We start from the raw sequence: 9,005 nt of genomic DNA on the forward strand, positions 1-9,005 counted from the left end.
CTATAAAAAATTCCTTGATTTTCTTATTTTCGATAACGAGGTCGTCGAAAAATAGAATCTATCAACGAGAATGTGAAAGCTGCTCTTTCAACCCCAATAATGTTTATGCTGTTTTATAAGCGATTATTAAACCGCTATCGTATATCTTGAAAATCGAGTTCTTGAATTTTTATATATTACTATTTTTAATTATTTCATTAATGAGTTATATATATATACATACCTACAAAAAATCCAAATATATGTAAAATAAAACATACTTCTTCCTAATATATACTTTTGAAAAAAAAACTGGCATCTCTAACTTTTTTTACTATTAATTACGAACAGAGAATAGAAGACACATTATATAATCACATAATTAATATAAAAATGATAATAATAACATAATATAAATTCCAATGGTTATAAATGGTACAATAAAAATCAATACATTTTTAAAAATTTCTGTCATCTTTTTTTTTTACCACTTTAATAAAATACCTTGCGCTTTCGCTGTCGTTGTTTACATAAGATCAAGAGGAAGAGAGCAAAAAAATATAAGAGTGCATCGAGTAAACCGATAACGCGATCGACCGGCTGCTTCCAGAGCGAAACGACCCAGATTCTATGGTACGTGTAATAAGAGTGGTATTACATCAGAAAGTAATATATTCGCGTAAAATCGTTATATATTTGTCATCATCTCGAACAATCTCTAAGGACTATCGATAAACTGATTGAGTTTAAGATATATTCAAGATTTCTTTCAACAAATTCCTTTCCAAGAATTCCTTTGACATTAGATACTGTGTCTATAATAATCAGTCAATTTCTTGAAACCTTAACAAATAAAATATGAAAAAAAATCTTTAACAAAATTTATTTTCTTTAATCATAAAATATTAGTCAGAGCTAATCAATGTCGATAAACGGATCTTACTTTTTCATCTTATACAGATTAAATTAATTAAATTAAATAATTAAATCAAAATATTTTTTTAGTTAATTCTGTTATTTCTACGCTCTCCTCAAAATTCAAGATTAAAAAATCAGTATCTCGTATTATCGATACGTACTGGAAGAGAAGTTAAAGAAGAACGAGTTAAAGTAGAAATAAGCCTTAGTTTTCTCCCTCCTTTCATTTTCTTCCCTTCTATTAAATGTTCAACTTGATTTTCATTACGACAATCACTCGGAAAGCACAATCAATAGCGTAAGATTAGACTGACGCAATTACGGATGTAGAATTTTTTGATCGCAAGAACAGCGAAAAGCGAAAGGGAAATCACTCTCGAAAGAAACCTCCTTCTTCCCCCTTTCGCTTGACTATCTCGCTTTTCCTCTGTGTGTGTGTGTGTGTGTGTGTGTGTGTGTGTGTTCTTCGCTAATTCAGAGTACACGCTTAAGATTTCAATCGACATCCGACGCGAAAATGTTTACGTAATATTTCCGGACGAAGGGAATAACGAGAAGGATGATAGAAACCTTTTACCTTATTTAATAATTTAAATTACAATTAATTAATATAAATATTTTTAGAAAAGAGTGAAATTTGAGAAAATTGTACAAATTACAGTTATAAGATGATTTTAAAAATTATGTAAATTACATGAATTAAATAATTTAAATTTTATTTTTATTTTCTTAAACAGATTTTAAAATTAACTTTCACATACAACTCTTTAAAAAAGAAAATTAAACATTTCTGAATCTTATAATTATATTTAAATGCATCCATATGGCATATTGAGACAAGGAAAAATATTGGAAAAACAATATTAGATGCGCTATCTAATATATTTAAATAATTTATTTATACTATCGTAATGTATAATACTATTTATTTATACTATCGTAATGTAATAATGTATTTATACTATCGTTCTAATATTCTTTCATATTCAGCTATAATTTTGCCGTTTTTTTCGGTTTTCTTAATAAAAAAAGGAAAATAAAGAAAGATTAATCTCGAGGCTAAATGAAATGTCATTCGAAACAATATCTTTATGGAAAGTTTCGACGGGGTTTGCCTCTCACGCTTGTACTCGCGCATATCACGTGTTATTCGCTCGCAAGATGGTTATATACGGTGCAATAATTAACATGCGCGATTGCTTCTGTTTCTTAAGTACACCCTTCACCGGATTCCGCGCGGATGCAATCGGTGTTGCAATCGTATATCGCGTTTGCAATAGAATGTTGCATATAATATGAATACATATTGGATTTATTTATTTATCTCTTTATATGCGTTTTTATTTTTAAAGTTGAATAGATATTTTTGTGCCTATTTTTTTATCTTTTAGTGGCTAATTCATTTAATTATTATTGATTAAGTTGTTCATAATTGATGATCCGAGTAAAAAGATAGGATATAAATTATATAGAATAAAATAATTACATAGATTATTTAAAAAATTTCATTCACAAACGCAAACTACATGCAAAATGCTAAATTGGCATTCATGGCACAAAACTTGTAATTAAAACGAATGCCTAGAATTAATATATATGTCATTATCTGTGGGAAATCAACTGCACAAGTATAGAATTATCGTATGCCAGTAATAAACAGTTATATATATGGAATTAGATAGGCTTGGATTGGTAGGAAATCGATTTTACTTGATAAGCGTTTGAATAATATAACAAGCAATTTCTGACTACTGTTTTAGTTTAGTATACTTAACTGTTAATACGTATCGATACTGGTTGCAATAATAATCAATAAATTTTATGGAAATAATCGATAAAAAATTAGAACGAAGATTTCTTTATTCAATCCTTAATTTCTTATTAATTCTTATTCAATTCATTTATTTATTAATTCAAAAAATTATTAATAGTCTTACCTTTTTCCGGCATTAAATTTTATCAAACTTTTTATTTCAAAAAAATAACTTTAAAAAAATAAAAAACTAAAAAATAAAAAATATATTAAAGACATATTAATATTTTCTTATAAATTAAATGTAATTACACGAGAAGAAATAAATGATAGAAAAGATTAATTAGATAGAAAATATTAATTACATGATTATATTTTTATATAAATACATTTTTATTGCCGTTTAGACCAGAATTCCTTTGATTGTTTCTATGTTTGGCGCAATTAAACAAGTGCATAATATTTGCCGAAACGAGAGATTCAAAGAATTTATAAAATATATTGAAAAATGCAAATTTGATTATTTAATAATAATAATTTTTGTTCAATTTATATGCATCATTTTACAAACATTTTATCCAATTTTTTTTTTTATTAAATCTGAGAAATCTTGTCTAATTTACTTTCGAATGACAAAAAAATCAAGTTTATTGTAATAAGAAAAAAAAACAATTTATTATAATAGGAAATATTAATGCAAAATAAAATCTATCATATTTCAGCTTCACCCACACTAAAAATGCGACAAATTTACATTTCTCATTATTACATCACACATTATATATTCGTAAAAGTATATATAAACAGTGATATAATCCAATCCCCTCTTCTTCTCTTTCATTAGGTGTCCATATAATAATTTGCATAAATAAGTATCGGTGCAGCTGAATCGTAAAACTGGCCTACGTGATCGCGATCGCGAGAAATCGACAGAGATCATATCGCAAGACCTAATCATATGCATCTTGGCCGAGATTGTAGGTGTATGAGATTTCTACTTAATTCATCAGAATGAATTAATCTCGCGTGTGTGAGAGATTTTATGACTTTTATATTCGCTGAAGTCGTGTTTATTACGTAAAAATACGAGCATCAATCACAAAATATTTAGCTGTTACCTATTTTTTATCCTAAATTTTATCGAAATACGTTGAATGAAAAATACCCGATCCCAAAGATATATTATACATTTAATGAAATATATTTTTCATAAAATTTATATTATATGTACTTTAAAGTGTTTAAATTGTATACAATTAGATTAAATTAAAAAGAAATTAATAGCATTTTTCCTCTTTTTCATTTGAAAAAGAGAACGGCGATATATATTGCACAATTAAAATACAAAAAAAATGTATTCATCGACCAAAAATATTGATCGAATATTCATTAAACACACATTCATAAATAATTCACATTTCACTAGAAATATTTCATGGTATCGAAAATATATGTATATTAACATCGCAAAATACACAAGCTGAATATAATTTTGATGTTGCAGGGAATAAAATTGATATAATCACTCATCGTTGACGCGCAATTTATTAGCGTAATCCTCGAGCGCTCGGCCTTTCTCCGAGTCAATCACGCCGGCAGACAAGTCAGCAAGCCAACGGCGAATTACCCGGGCATATCCTGCGGCTATTGCCGTATCAAAGAGAGTGAGAGACAGAGAGAGCTAATCTTTCGACGTCCGCGACCTATCGCAAGAAGTTCTCTGCCACGGCCAGTGGCGTGAATTAAAACGTAACGACTCACCTCGATCTTGCGCGGTATCCGACCTTGCTATTGTTCGTCGTGCTATTGTGACCCCGAACTGGCCGCTCGAGGTCATTAACTGATCGTTAACAGGTTCCTGCCTTTTCACGGCGAATTCCATGCTGATAAATACGCGTGACAGTCTCGTGACACAAGCCACGCGTACACACACACACACATGCTGACTTTCATCTATACGGATATCATTGTTACGCGATCGATATCATTCATGCGTGCTGTCGTTTGATAATGAGATAACCCGATAAATAATCGACACAGGAATGATATATGAATGCCTCGCGACATAAATGTATCTTTATCTCGTAAGGATAAGCTTCATTTATAAGATTGCCGTCTTATGAGACACTAAGTACGACAAAAATATACGAAAAAAGGCACAAAAGACAATATTAATTCTTCAATAATTCTCATATCTTATCTTCATATTTTATCTTTCTTGTAATTATAGCATTACATAATCTGTTTTTCCAAAAACTCCAACAGAGATAAAAATACAATTATAATCCAAATATATATTTCTTAATTATATTTAATTATATTAATATTTTTTAATTTAATATTATAATGTATATATTATGTGTATTATATATTATATATTAACATGTATAATATAAAATAACGATATTTTAATGTCTTACGAAATAAATATATTTTATAATAATGTGTAACACATAAAAAAGTTAAAAATTTCTCTAAAAAATTAATTTTATTCTTATTTAAAAATAATTAAATTTAGATTATTTAGAATTAACTCTTCTCATCTCTATTATGTTAAATACTAATTTAAATTAAATTTTAATTTTATTAAATATGTTACATCTTATATATAATGCATGATAAATCTTATATATAATCTTATATATAAGATTTATCATGTGTGTTCCGAATTAATTTTTTAAATTACAGGATTAATTATTCACACACAAAATGATTATCCGTAATTCTCGTTTGCGAAAACCAATTCTCTCTTTTTCTCTCTTACATACATACATACTGTCGATACACTAAATATTTTTAACAGATAATTATCAGTTTCGTATCTGAAAACGCGCGCACGAGATTAGCGATGGAAGGAAATTTACTGCAATATCGTGGCGACTTGCAACGCATTTTGCCGTAATAATTCTCCTGTTACCATGTAAAACATGATAAACGACGCGCGTAATACTTGTCACAAACGAGCAATATTTAAAACATGCAACGCCACTTTTGCGTGATATTCGATTAAATTTTTACGAATTATGCAATGACATTTTCCAGCCGCTTGTAAGGCGATCTATTCGTGACATACATTTTCACATGATCGTATATTATAATATGTAATATATATGTAATATATTTAACACGTTTTTATCAACGATTATTCATTTTTTCCAACAAATTTATATCGCTACACGTATATTTTAATAGTATTTTAACAAGTCAGTGTATTTCTCTATTAATATAAAAAGCGAATTGATTCAACAAATTTATTTATTTAAAAATTTATTTAGTTATTTGAAAAATTAGATAGTTTAAATTTTGCAAGTAAAAGTTCGACATATATATCAAAGATTAAAAAAAAATATTATAAGATATAATTTATTTCTCATCAAATTTAAATAAATTTTTTCACAATTTAAAGAATTTAATTTGTTAAGTTTTGTTTGCAATTATTTATTGTTTGTTATCTTGAGATATTTATTGTTTATTATCCTATTTAGTTTCTGTCTCTCTCTCTCCTCTCCTCTCTCTCTCTCTCTTATCTTTTACATATTTTATTCAGTTCCACATATCTTCTCGTCAAAAATATTTATAAATAATTAATTCTTATAAATCGAAATTTTTAAAACTTTTAAATGGTTAGAGACAAATTTTTACATCTTGTTAGAAACATAATTAACATACTTTAAAAGACTTTTTTATATGCATCTTAATAATAATTTATTAAAAACAATATATAATCGCTATACTAATATTTTAAAATATATTCACAAAATATATAATGATAATAATAATAATAAATAACTAATATATGTAATATGCAATAAGTAATTTAATTAAGTTTTTGATAACATCCGAAAAATAAATATCATGTATATAATGCATATAATATCATGTAATATATTATAATATAAATTCACGTAAACTTCTCGGAGAGAAACTATCGTTAAATTAATATTTCGATTTATAAGAATTACATATAAAAAATCTGGTCACTCACCGACATCATCGAAGATGAATAAGCGCTTCCCTGCCTCCATTCTTTGACGGCTTCTCGATGATCTCTTTCATAGTCTTTGTTGCACTCGCGATCACACTTCTCGATTCTGCTAAGTACACAGAATAATATATCAATTGTGATAGCAATTAAATACGCGAACAACACTCGCGACACGAAATAAAAACGAGATACGCGAATATGGATTCCGACAAATCGACAGAGTGTCTAGAGATCGATCGCGAATTATCAAGAGCACCGCATCCGTACATCTGACATTCAAGTACGAGATCAACGACACGACACTAAATCCGATAACTGTACGTGGAAGTTTGACGAGGCATCCAAAAAACGTCCGCAGAAAACACGCAGTGGATTCAAACTCATCTAATTGTCGGGCACGCCAAGTGACAATTCGAAAATGTCGGCGAACATTGTTTGGCGCGTTTTGCGCGTTGCCTAGACAACGCAAGTTATGTTCGTAAATCATCCCAATCTCGAGCAGAATACGATTGGCCAATGGGAATAGAGGAATCCTCTTGCATTGATTGGTTAATCAGACGATGCTAAACTCCGAAGGCTAAACTTTCGAACGCTTGAAAAATATTTCGGCGGGATATATAATGGCAGGTTATATCGATATAGCGATGTATAAATAAGATTACTGAGGCATTAAAATATTAAGGAGGACATTAATAAGGGTAGTACTGAAATACGATTGTTGAATTCTATTGAAGGATAATATCTGATTCATCGAAATTTAATCAGACGCATTTTTGATTCGTTGTCGCGCAAAATCTTTTATACATCATATAAATTAATACAATCGAAACAATTTGTTTAGTTTATACATCATGTTAATACGTACTTATTCTATAGAAAATATTCACTCGAGATGGGTAAGAAATACATACGCAAACGTGGAGCAGTCGCAATTCGTCTAATCTCGTCGGAGGCGTCCAGCGAAATGGCCGATGATACGGAGTAATGACGTCACGCATTGTTGCCGCGGGCGGAAATTCCTTAGCGTGCGCCGTGTTTTTGACGCTTTAGAGGTCGAGTTTACCTCTACGCTTCGTACGACTTTTTCTCATGCGTATACCTTCAAAAATATGTATCAATATCTATCTCATCTGTGTTTTATATTTAATTGATACGTTTTAGTTATATTGATATTAACTATTTTCTTACTTTTCGTCCATTCAAAAATTGAATACTTATCTTATATTAGATGCAAAGAAAACAAATATATTTTCTGTATTGTAAATTATACTAAATGAAAATATGATAAAGATAATAACAATCACAGTTTTTTTTGCATAAACTGAAATGATTAATCAAATATTTAATACAAAATTTAAGGAATAAAATATTCTAGTAGCTTACTAATGTATAAACAATAAATTCAAAAATATATACTGTTGCATATGTGCCCGAAAAGCTTCATAAATATTTTCTAATAATTATTTTCTAAAACATATTGATATATTTATATTATAATATTATATTATATATTCTATTAATCATAATAATTATATTAATATACGTGTATTAATAATTCATTCGTTAAAAAAGATATTCATTTATTATATTGTTAATCATGTAATTTCTAATTATAATTTCGCAAAGTTAGTGACAACTAACAATATTAATAAAAATATTAATATTAATTTTATTTATATTTTATTAAGATATTATTATATTCAATTTTTTATCATATACATATTATTAAAATATAAAAAATATACATATATACTATTTATATATTTTAATTATACGTGTTTTTATTTTATGGAAGAGATACTATGTGGTTTTTCTTTACAAAGCGATATTGATGATAATGAGGTGCACTTATATATCTTATCTCGTTTACGAATTTAAGTGCCTCGTTACGCGACACGATTTCGCTGAAAGAGTAATATTACTTCTCTCTTTCTCTTAGTTAAAAAAAGATCACGCCGAAAATAAGCATGCGTACACGTGCGTGCGATTTTTCGAGGAAGATAAGTTGCTGAATCGGTCGCAACCACGCCTTGTTCTCGGAGTCCTTGCGAAGAATGCGTGAAGCCGTTGCAATTGCATCACAGTAACGGAGTGCAATGGCGCGTGCATGCATTGCACGTTGTGAAAGACAAAGGGATACCGCTCATGCAAAGAAAGACCGCAAAAAGTAAAAAGAGGAAAAAACAGAAGCGGTGAATGTTCTGTAGAGAGAAAAAAGTAAAATTATATTATTATTATTATTATATATAGAGAAAATTATATTATTATATATATATAGAGAAAATTATATTATTATATATAAGAGTTGCCTTAAAAATTTTATATTTATTTATTACATATTTAAATGTAATATTAATATTTCTAATTTGA

The 9,005-nt window shown here is 28.3% G+C and overlaps 1 long non-coding RNA gene across 1 annotated transcript in view; it reads right to left on the bottom strand.

Annotated features, from left to right (window-relative positions):
• Positions 1-7,611, bottom strand: part of LOC105255822 — an 80,156-nt gene extending 72,545 nt beyond the window's left edge. The window contains exons 1-2 of the long non-coding RNA XR_889553.3: positions 7,547-7,611; positions 6,636-6,741 (exon numbers count right to left, since the gene is read on the bottom strand). This is a non-coding gene — a long non-coding RNA (uncharacterized LOC105255822). The remainder of the gene's footprint in view (positions 1-6,635; positions 6,742-7,546) is intronic.
• Between the last annotated feature and the right edge of the window lie 1,394 nt (positions 7,612-9,005).

Source organism: Camponotus floridanus, unplaced genomic scaffold, assembly GCF_003227725.1.
Source record: "Camponotus floridanus strain SB8 unplaced genomic scaffold, Cflo_v7.5 scaffold16, whole genome shotgun sequence".
NCBI lineage: Eukaryota > Metazoa > Arthropoda > Insecta > Hymenoptera > Formicidae > Camponotus > Camponotus floridanus.